Source organism: Simochromis diagramma, unplaced genomic scaffold (assembly GCF_900408965.1).
Source record: "Simochromis diagramma unplaced genomic scaffold, fSimDia1.1 OVJJ01000026.1, whole genome shotgun sequence".
NCBI lineage: Eukaryota > Metazoa > Chordata > Actinopteri > Cichliformes > Cichlidae > Simochromis > Simochromis diagramma.
This window is the reverse complement of record NW_024386985.1, coordinates 4581598-4592649: the sequence shown is the minus strand read 5'-3', so window position 1 is coordinate 4592649 and position 11052 is coordinate 4581598. Positions and strand designations below refer to the sequence as shown.

The 11052-nt window shown below is 39.7% G+C and overlaps 1 protein-coding gene across 1 annotated transcript in view; it reads right to left on the bottom strand.

Annotated features, from left to right (window-relative positions):
* The window catches only part of tp63 (tumor protein p63), a 59094-nt gene extending 56695 nt beyond the window's left edge, over positions 1–2399 (bottom strand). The window contains exons 1-2 of the mRNA XM_040040407.1: positions 2380–2399; positions 2147–2277 (exon numbers count right to left, since the gene is read on the bottom strand). The gene's annotated coding sequence lies outside the window, so the exon portion shown is untranslated. The remainder of the gene's footprint in view (positions 1–2146; positions 2278–2379) is intronic.
* Between the last annotated feature and the right edge of the window lie 8653 nt (positions 2400–11052).

Below are 11052 nucleotides of genomic sequence, written 5' to 3'. Positions count from 1 at the left end.
GCGATTATTCAACGGATGAAATCGTGTGTGTGTGTGTGTGTGTGTGTATATATATATATATATATATATATATATATATATCGATAGATAGAGAGATAGATATATCCACTACTACCAGCCAAAATGAAAAAAACAACAAAAAAACAACCTGTATCAGTGGAATGGGTGGGTTCACTGTGGTTAAGAAGCTGCTGTAAAGTGTTAAGCTCAGTGTAAACCACAGTGTAAACCAACAGTGACTGTTGCTTTTCTGCAACCCTGAACACGCATTAATTCTCCCACACCTAAAGGAAAACTCAGTGTAGCTCTCCATTTAAAAAGGATCTTAGTACATGTCCGCGAAATGGAGCATTTAAAGGTCAGCAAAGCCAAACATCTGGATGGACTTTGACACAAGCACCTGACTGACCTTGGGAAAAACAAACTGATGCCCAAAGAGAAATCAGTGATTTCCATGTTCAGACTAAACATGGATTTGAAGATCGGCAAGTTGACAATTGTGTCCAACATCAGGCTAGCAAATTATCCTAATTAGTCTCTCACACTATTTCATCCACAGAGATAAACTCTATTTACACTAATCATGAATCACATAACAACCACTGACAGGTGAAGTGAATAACACTGATTATCTCTTCTTTATGCCACCTGTTAGTGGGTAGGATAATATTAGGTAGGAAGTGAACATTTTGTCCTCAAAGTTGATGTGTTCGAAGCAGGAAAAATGGGCAAGCATGAGGATTTGATAAGTGCCAAATTGTGATGGCTAGACAACTGGTTCACAGCATCTCCACAACTGCAGCTCTTGTGGGATGTTCTCGGTCTACAGGTGTCAGTATCTATCAAGAGTGGTCCAAAGAAGAAACAGTGGCTGATCAGCGACAGGTAAAAGGCGGCCGAGGCTCACTGATGAATGTGGGAGCGAAGGCTGACCTTTGTGGTCCGATCCATCAGATGTGCTACTGTAGCTTAAATTACCAAAAACAGTTCACGCTGTGTATTCTGACAGAAAGTTGTCAGAATACACAGCGCATTGCAGTTTGTTGCGTATGGGGCCGTAGAGAAGCAGGCCAGACCATGCTGACCTCGGTCAACCACTGAAAGAAGCAACAATGGACACATGAGCATGAAAACTAGACCAAAGAGCAATGGAAGAAGGTGGCTTTGAGATTGTTGCAGACCAACAACTGGTTTGACGAGCACATCAGCGAGTTTGAGGTGTTGACTTGGCCCCCAAATTCCCCAAATCTCAATCCAAACGAGCATCTGTGGGATGTGCAAACAAGTCCAATCCATAGATGCCCCACCTCGCGGCTTACAGGACTTAAAGGCTCTGTTGCTAACATCTTGGTGCAGATACCACAGCACACCTTGAGGGGAGGAGTAGAGTCCATGCCTCAATGGCTGTTTAGGCAGTAAAAGAGGGACCAACACAATATTAGGCAGGTGGTCATAATATGGTGCCTGATAGGTTAATATTTGAATTAATCTTATAAATAATGGTTCCCACTCTTCAGTTAGCTGTACAGTATGGTTATCTGCTTGACGTGTATCTGCTATTGTTGGACGCTTTCACAGGTCCACTAGAAAGTAAACTAAGGGTTGGTGGCACTGAAGCACTTTGAACATACATCAAAAAATGTGGAGGCATTTAAAACTGTAAAACATAAACTCACATGAGAGGCCTCAGATGTGATCACTGATAACTTTACTGATGCCCACAGCACATAATTGGACTTCCAAATAGCTAACAGTACACAAAAGGCAACGTGAAAATAAAACTTACTATCACGTATCAACAAATATGCATTAGGGATCGTGACATCCACAGTCTCTATGTACAGCATGTACAGTATGCACAAGGCAGCAGGTGGCTGTTTGCCCATGTTGGCGAGCAGGTGATCGTTAAAAGCAAAAATGAATGGAATTCAACATTAATTAAAGCTAACGATAAACTAATGTAAATAATAACTCAGACAACATAAATCAAACACAATGTTTTCCATTGCAGCAATAAAATATTATAGTGAGCATCAGATTGCAGACAGCTATGACATGCATGTGTATGAGGACTTAAATACGAATGTGGGTTCAGTGTGTGTGTGTGTGTGTGTGTGTGTGTGTGTGTGTGTGTGTGTGTGCGTACATGTCTGAGGCTCGGGCCAGTCCCTGTGCAGGCTCTGCTCATTCTCCTCAACTGCAGCCTTTCCAGGAGCTTGTCATCGGTGCTTAGTCCCACCACCGCTGACCGTCTGCCCTGCGTCTAATGGGGGCATCCTAAAACAAGAGGTGGGATGACTGACACGGCAACACAGACTCACTCTCATACCCTGTCTGACATGCGAAATATGGAAGGGAATGCAGTCCTCATCAACCCACCTCAGCCAGTGAACAACAGCCAGTGTGGTGATTTTCATGTATTGCACAAGCTGCAAGTACAGACTGGAAATAGAGCTCAGTCAGCACACTTTCACTTGACATTTTGAAACATAAATCATATCAGTACACTGTGGCGAGGCTGAATTAAGTAATAATGACAAGCTAACAATCAGCATTTATGTTTCAAATTATTCTTTCCATCATCTGGACATAATTTACACAGGTCTGTCTGACAAATATCTCATCAGCTTCTGTGTTGTGTTGACTCGTTTCATCAACCCTCAGCCCACATTTCTCCAGTCAGCTTTAAAGTCAAATCAGAAATCAGATATCACAGTTTCTTTTCTTTTTTTCTCTTCTCAAACAACCCCACGCGATGACATGACAAAAATATCACTATTTCGTTTAAAAATAAATGCTTAAATATATGAGTTGTTTTTCAGGCAAAACTGTATAAGAAGACGGATGAAACTCTCACATTTGATACTTTCAAAGAAAGCAGAAGCCGGGAGCCACTTTAACTCAGCCGTAAACTGGAAAGTGTTTTACCACATTTCTGTTTCCACCCTTTAAAAAATTAAAGAAAATAATTTAGCTGACTCTAGCCTCACACTTGTGTGTTGAAAACTGGAACCAGCATGATTCTTTCCTAAACAAATACCTACCGCCTCCAAAAGCCTGCAGACACACCTGCTGTTTCCTCTGCGCTCAACGAACATGATATCCTGCAGCTTCCGGTTAGAGTATCAGGCGTTCCCAAGATCCGGGAGAGCCATTCCACTTCCTGTTTATCCAACCGCACAGAAACGGGCTGCAGTTCAACCAGAGTTGCAACAGGGGGCGCTCAAAAGATGGTCCTACATGAATAATAATAAAGCGTATTAATGTCGTATGCTTTACGACATCAATACAATGTCACATTGACAAAAGAAATATAAAAGGATTTTTTTATTAATTAATTTTTTGATAAAGGATTTTGAGATAAAAATCAAAATACTACTTTAACTTTGTCATAAAACAAAACAAAACAAACAAAAACAAAAACCCCAGTAATTATTCAAATGAAAATTGGCCCTTATACACCTTCGCACAAGATGCCTCACAAAATGAAATTGGAGGTGAGTTAAAACATGCAAAATATAAGGGAAACATTTAAGACAACCAGAAATTTCTTCTCTGATCACTAACTCATCAGGAAAGTGTTTACTGAGGTCAGAGGTCAAGTACATACGAGACATTTGGAGTGTCGCCCTCTGCTGGCAGGTGCAATGCACACAAGTCTACAGTATTTCCATGTTGGTTTCATTTATCAGACCCAAAAGCCACCTGCACCTTTTGTACTGCTGTAAAACTGCAACAGAAACTCACATATGTAAGAAACATGACAGATTAGCAGTGGCCGTTGCCGGATGCAATAAAGTATCTCCCTTGTGTTGTGGCATCAGAAAATTATTTCACGACAATCCGAACCTACAAAAAGAAATAAATGAAGAAGAATTCATAACATGATCAAAGATTGCAGAAGAAAAATGTCTTTCCACGTGAAATCTGTATTTTTGTTCTACATCTTATGACCACTCACTATAAAAGCAGATATCCAGAGAGTAGAGGCTTTTAGTATTTAAAGTTCCTTGGCTATAGTTATGCAATATGCGCATAGAAGGTTGGGTTCATGCAGGAGCAGCATGTGATGTGGAAGACTCATTATCAAAACTGTAGAATCAGCAGGCATGTCAGTAAGGACAAAAACCCTTGGAAGCTTTAAAGACAAGCTTAAAAATTAAGAGCATTGAGCTAGCATGTGTTACAATTACTGGACAATGGAAAAAATATAAGAACAGCTGACAGTCAGAGTCATTATAGAAGTCATCTAAGAGGTAAATCTGAAAAAAATATTTTTATAATAACCAATATCCAGTTTTCCATAGTGAGTAAACAAGAATGTTAAACACATTATTAAAAATTATTGTGTCCAGCCAAGAATTTCTTTGACACTCAAATCCCATTCCATTTCTGTATATTGAGTATAACCAGTTCATCTGTCAGCACCAGCAACATTAAAAAAAAAAAATTTCTGAAGAAAATGTCCCATAATTACCAAGGAACATTTAGATTTGAGTCAATCCATATAAGAAATAGTTTTTAAAAAGTGCACAGTATCTTTGCTGTTCCTATGACTGCATCTCGGATGTTATTCCTGGGATCTGCTAGAGCAACACTCGCCCAACTTGGAGGCCACAGTACTGACTGCATGTATATATATATGGAACGAGAGAGAGATTGTGAATAAATTGCAGCAATTTCTATTTAATGTCTAAAATGAAGGAAAAAAAGTGTTGGTACACTGGATGTTTGATCTGTTTCCTGAGAATTCACTGGAGAAAACTTCAAAAAGGTGCATTCTGGGAAAACTTTCACGGCTCATATCACCCTGTGGGATAGGTGGCTGATCAGAACAAGTTGGAGCATGTGAAAGGTTTCATTTTTACCTACGGGTGATACAAGGCCCATCTTCTAGCTGCTTTCTCTTCTATGTCACAACAATTTTCTAATACTGTCATTTTTTAACACTTTCATGGCTGCAAAATGGAAAGACACATTGGTATTTACATGCTACAGTTAGGTAACTGATTAAACAACTTTTTCCATAGCTAAAGTTTTTGTTTTATTTATTTTGACTTTGAAGGCCAGTCAGTGAAAATGGTGATAGTCTGAAGGGAAATAGCTTCACTAAATATGATAAAGTTATTTTACACAAATGCTTTAGCTGATTTTGAGGAGGTCAAGTGGGAGGCAATTACATCTTAGAGAGAAAAAAAAAGTTGGAAATGAAATTGTTATAAAAAAAAAAAAAGTAGGTTGACTTTAACATTCAGTATTAATCCAAAAAGAAAACTGTCTTTTAAATGTTTCAAATGAAGCTGCTCAGTCTGTCTCTGAAGGAAAACACAGTAAAAAAAGGACGTGTGGAAGTTTATTCGTTATGATTTAGCAGTTATCCTTCAATCAGGCACTTGTGACATGATTAAAAGCTTCTAAGAAATTCGGCAGCCCTGGGGTCAACAGCACAGCACAAGGCTGTGAGTTAAGTGATGTTTTTCACTTCTTTAGAGTTTTGAATGCGCAAAGAATAAAGACAAATTTATAGGTAGGAGAGTCAAATGGAGGTTGCACATTTCTTGAATGTCCAGCTCAGCTTTTGTTTTCCATAACAGGAATCCAGGGTGTGTTCGGAGCTGCAACATTCTGCATAGTTGGGAGTGTTAGTGGATTTGACAGTTCTCCAAGTGTCCCATGGCCCTGAGTTCAGCGAACACACTCCAGACACAACAGTGACAGCTGGGGGAGGAATAAATAAAAACAGTGTCTCTAGCTCCGTTACAAGACGGCAGTCCAGACAAACAGCCCGGTAGCCTGTGTGTGTGCGTGCGCGGACACATCCGCACACAGCGCCGGACATGCGTGAACAGACAAGCACGCGCCTCCCCTCACACGTTCGCTCCTTCACACTTACTGAATTCACCGCTGCGAGGGCAACAGATGGACAAACGAGAGAGGCGAGAAGAAGGGGAAAGCGCCACAGAAGATAATAAATGCTGTTGGACTTGGCCCGTTAGCAACCGGCATTCCTCTGACAGGTGTAACATGTTTACCAAACAAACAAGCAGCGCGCATGTCAGAGAAATGAAAATGGTGACTTGAGGTTGCATGACCTGTGAAAAGAAGCCTGGTATCCATGCTGGCATATGTATGAGAGCTTTGAAGGTATTTCAGAGAGATGAGAAGACTGCGTGCCACACCAGGATTGCAAGAGTGTCTCGCAGAATTTGTCTTATGTTACTGGCCTCAAGCATCCCAGGCAGCTCCGGGGCCATCCGGGGTCACAGGCGCTGATGGGCAGTTTTTAAGCTTCTCACTTTGACGACTACATTCCACTTCAGGGCAGAAGGAAAATCGTCTCGCATCACAATCAAGCAAAATAACCACTTGGACCTGTCGAGCCAGACATGGGGACTTCCGCTCTGGATTACAGTGACCTTGACCTCCAACAAAACAAGTTATACCCAACCAACCCTTCAACAAGGATCACGATAACAAGCTAATATAGTAGTCACTGATTTCATTTTGTTCCTATACTCGTCATGCATCTTTATTTTCCATAATAAGACTCAAACATATACCACAGAGCAAGGGACTTTTTTATAGACCTCATCACTCTTTGTGTGCCAAAGCTAAACACACTGTCAGGAGACCATGGCTGCAAACTGCCAGTTGATTAGTTTGATGTTTTACTGGTGGAAAATAATTGGAGTGAGCACAAGTCATATTTTCTAGCCCCAGGCACAGGCTTACCTTTCCAGAAAGGAATGCAATCATTAGCTTTGAAAGTCATTTATCTTGTGAATCCATGTGCTTCGCTCTGACAAAGTAATGATGTACTCTTACTACACTGCACTGTGCGGAAAGAAAAGTGAGAAGAAAAACAGTTTAATCGCTAACACTCCCAACGTAAACCTCTTGTTTAATGTAAAAGGCTGTGAATAATGCACACTGTCGTTCAAGCAGAATTCAGTTTATATCAGCTACTCAGGTTTTATCAACCCCAAAATCACATTGATCGATATTTTATGTCAGTAGTAGATTATACGAAAGGTGTTACTTTACTTTACGAGCAGGAACCAAAATGTGTTCCGGCTAACTTTTGTGTGTAAAAAGTGAGCAAATATTTAGTTAGAGTTAATCATGTTACAAAGTGGAGGCTGCTTTGTGTTATTGATAATTCATCATGGATGTCCCCTTTGGTAAAACCTGAAAGCAATAATAACAAGTCAAATATCTTTTCTTTTCATATGTCGTAGTAGGGTCTACATTTACAGTAAAACCTGAATGGATTCAAGCTAAGAACCAACCCCCATTCAATCAGGAAGGTCTAATATTGAAATTCCGTGAACTGTAAAGATTAATCTTGACTATGTCCAACGCAGCTTTGCACATCCAGTAGCAACAATTTGAATTTTGAAGTAAATTTCATTTGCATTTTGGAGCAAATCTCGGGTCTGATGATGTGATGATGATCTTGGGGCTGTTGTAGCAACAGTGTTGGGAAGAAAAAAAAAAAGACCCAGCGGCTGAAAGTCAATAAAAAAAAGTCATGACTGCTGCCTTCATTTTAGTTTGCGGATGTGCAGCGCATCCAAAAACCACATGCAAAAGACCCCAAAAAATTACAGCTGAATACTTCGCACATATTTATGTGTTTATTTTTCAGGACCTGCAGATTCAAACCCACGGATGCAGGAGCAGACAAACTTCCCTCTTTTTGCCACCTTGCATTTCCTTGCGGCCTATTCCCCTTTTTTGTGGTGATTTTGTGTCTTTTTATTTTTATGCACTTCGACTTATTTTTTTATTGATTTATGGTCCTTTGCAGTCCTGTCACAGTAGTGCATACATACAAATCATGAGCACAAATAAGAGTCTTATTTCAGTTGGTGTACCTTGAGGGCTGAACATAATTATCCCTAATGAAAAAAAAAAAGAAAAAGAAAAGAAAAGGATCATCTAAGGACAAAAGTGGATCATACACGGCAGCACACCCTCCTATCTCCCGCACGCACCTCTGCACACACACAGGCACATGTTTAATCTATATGCTGGCATTAAGAACAAGTCACATCACATCTACACATCAGCCAAGAGCAGTGGTGACCTGAACTTTTACAAAAACAAATGCTGAGAGAAGAGAAAAGGGGAATTTGAAGCTCCCTTCAAACATAATATCTAAACTACTGCAGCAAACAACACGATCACAAGCATGAAACTGGGAAGTCATTATTTCAAATGATTTGTGACAGGAGCTTCTTTACCTGAAGCTAAGGCAGAGTAATGGCATTTTAGGAATAAAAAGATTACAGGTGCCAATGTAGTCCATGGTAACAAAACAAAACAAAGGCGCTCATTTGAATGTTCTTCACTTAATGTTTCCACTTTGACTGGCCAAATGTAAAACTCTCGAGGGGCCGAGGAGCTCCTTTGGCAGTTAATCCTGTTTTCTGAACGTCTTTTACAACTTAAGGAGCAGAAATATGGACGAGGTGCTTCGCTCCAGGCCAGAGGAGTGCTTGATCCAGGATAAGAGACACGTTTTCGTCCTGGGAGGAAACGTGTTAACCCCTTCGAACCCTAAGGTAATGATACGTGATACTGAAGGTGCTGAACTTAGACTTTCACTTGCAGAGTGACGGTGGTGAGTATTCCTCGGACACTTAACCTTGTTTCCTGATGAGAATGCGTTAAGAGAGACTAAATACCGCTTGGTCAGGTTGTCTGTATTCACTTATATTTGGTCCTAACTAGAGATGGCACGATACCACTTTTTAATGTACGATACCGATTCCGATATTATAAATTTGGATATCTGCTGATACCGATATGAATCCGATATAGCGTATTTTGTAATCAATAAAACTGTTTTTATAAATATCTTGCTGCATTTTGTATAAGTTCATACTCAAGTTTTAAAAAACAAGAGACTGAAGCTATTCTGTTATACCTGTATGCGAAAAATGCACTCCACCCAAAACATTTCATAGTTCAGCAACATTGATCAATCTAATAAATTTAAACCTACACCATCCTCCCTATTCTGGTATTTTAAAGAGTATTTACCTACCTAACTAATAGGGTTGCAAACTCCCAGCAAAAATATTAGGGAACCACCCCCCACCCTTAATCGATGTAATCAACTTTAATTTAATGCAAGTGTAAAACAAATGCACATAAATCAATTATTTTTCTACAATATTTAAATAGATTCAACATCTTTCTTCAACAGAATTGCAGACTGCACAGATGGTACCTTCCCAAAGGAAAAAGTACTATAGTTTACTAGGGTGTATATTACACTTATTAGTTACTATATACAATAATGGATTTCTATACATTTAATCAGGTGACCACTTTTGTTGTAAGATTCAGATAATTATTTATTCAATTTTTTTAAATGACGTAACAAAGAAAAATCTTTCTTTGTGCCCCCCTTTCCCTGTTAATGCCCAACCTGGCCCCCACAAAACTTTGCTAGACCTGCCCCTGCACAGTTACCAGCTATCAGCTATGTAGTAAAGGATCCTGGTGTTATTTGTCTCTCAGAAACAGTTCATAAGTTCCATTCAACTCGTTCGTGTCACCTAAAAGGTAAACCTGTTTCTCCATCACCTGTTCAGCTCTGATGATTCAGTAAGGACATCTCCTGGTTTCATCTTCATGTTTCCCTCTCACCAGATGTCCAAACGGACATCATGACCAGCAGCTTTAACAGCTGTGGCTCCAGCAAACCTCAGCTGATACTAGAAAGTAATATTAAATACATTCTAACAACAGCTTAACGTGCTGCTGTTGTTTATCCGGTGGTCTCCTCTTTCTAGCGCAATGGGCGATAAACAAACAAGAAAGACGGGACTTGCAGCAGAAAAGCCGATCAGCTGATCATTGATCAGTTTCATGTTTGAAGTAATAACAGGAGAGGAAGGGGGAGTGAATGAGAGAAGTAGATGCAACTGCGCAGCAAAGACAAAAATAACTCCAGCTTTGTGTCTATTGTTTAATTCTAGTTGAAGTCCGGGACAAATTGCTTCCTTTTCACCTCAATATGGAACTCTGATGGCCAGTCCAGCTGTGGCTCAATATATCAGTTGTTAAGCTTAACGTGGAAATACTATGCAAACATTCAGGGATGAACTTAGACACTTGCTTTACTTCTCTGGGATAGTTTTCGCCGAGATAAAATGCCGCGGTTAGGAAGCATGTAGCGAGGCTCCAAATGCTCCAACAGACCGTGGACAGGTCCTGCAGACAACAGCCACTATCACCTGACACATACTGCTCCGATGCGCCAAGCTGGGTTACGCCAAGTAGCGCGTTTTGTGAGGTGATTTTGTGATACTTCGGATCATTACATTTTTTATTTCTCTCTGATATCTGATCCAGTAATTTAGGTCAGTATCAGACCGATACCGATACGTAATATCGGATCGTTACATCTCTAGTCCTATCTAACAAAAATGTGAGACATACCCCTATAGCCATTTAATGTAAGTATAATTATTCCTATTGCTATGATGATTACCTTTCTATATGGTATCTGCCATCGTTATTGGGAAGAACTATTATTTCTTTAATGACTTAAAGTGCACACATATGCATGAGAAATTCAAAGGGGTTAGACAGTCATGCATTAACTGTAACAGTTTACTAATGGGATTAGTTTCTTAGAAAGAAAGTCGCAACTAAAAAGGAGTTCAAATTTCCAGAATTAAGAAATATCAAGGTTAACGCAACCCCTAAAAAGGGTTTCAACTTTTCCCGCAAAAGGAAAATGACCAAGATTTTATTAAAATATTTTTATTATTTATTAAGGGGTTTAATTTACTTGCAAAAATCAAAATAACAGCAAAACATTTATAGAAACTCATTGCCATAACTATATGCAGACCAATCATGCGGTGGCGTGTAGTCACCCCCCCCACAAGTGCCCCTAAAGTGGCCTTATTTACATGTTGTGTCTTATCTAAAATTAAGTGATGGGTCAGACCAGAGTCAACTTAGTCAATGAGATTCATGAAAAAGAAGAACGTCTATAGCTAAGAGGTGAGGCTAGCAACTAATGTACTA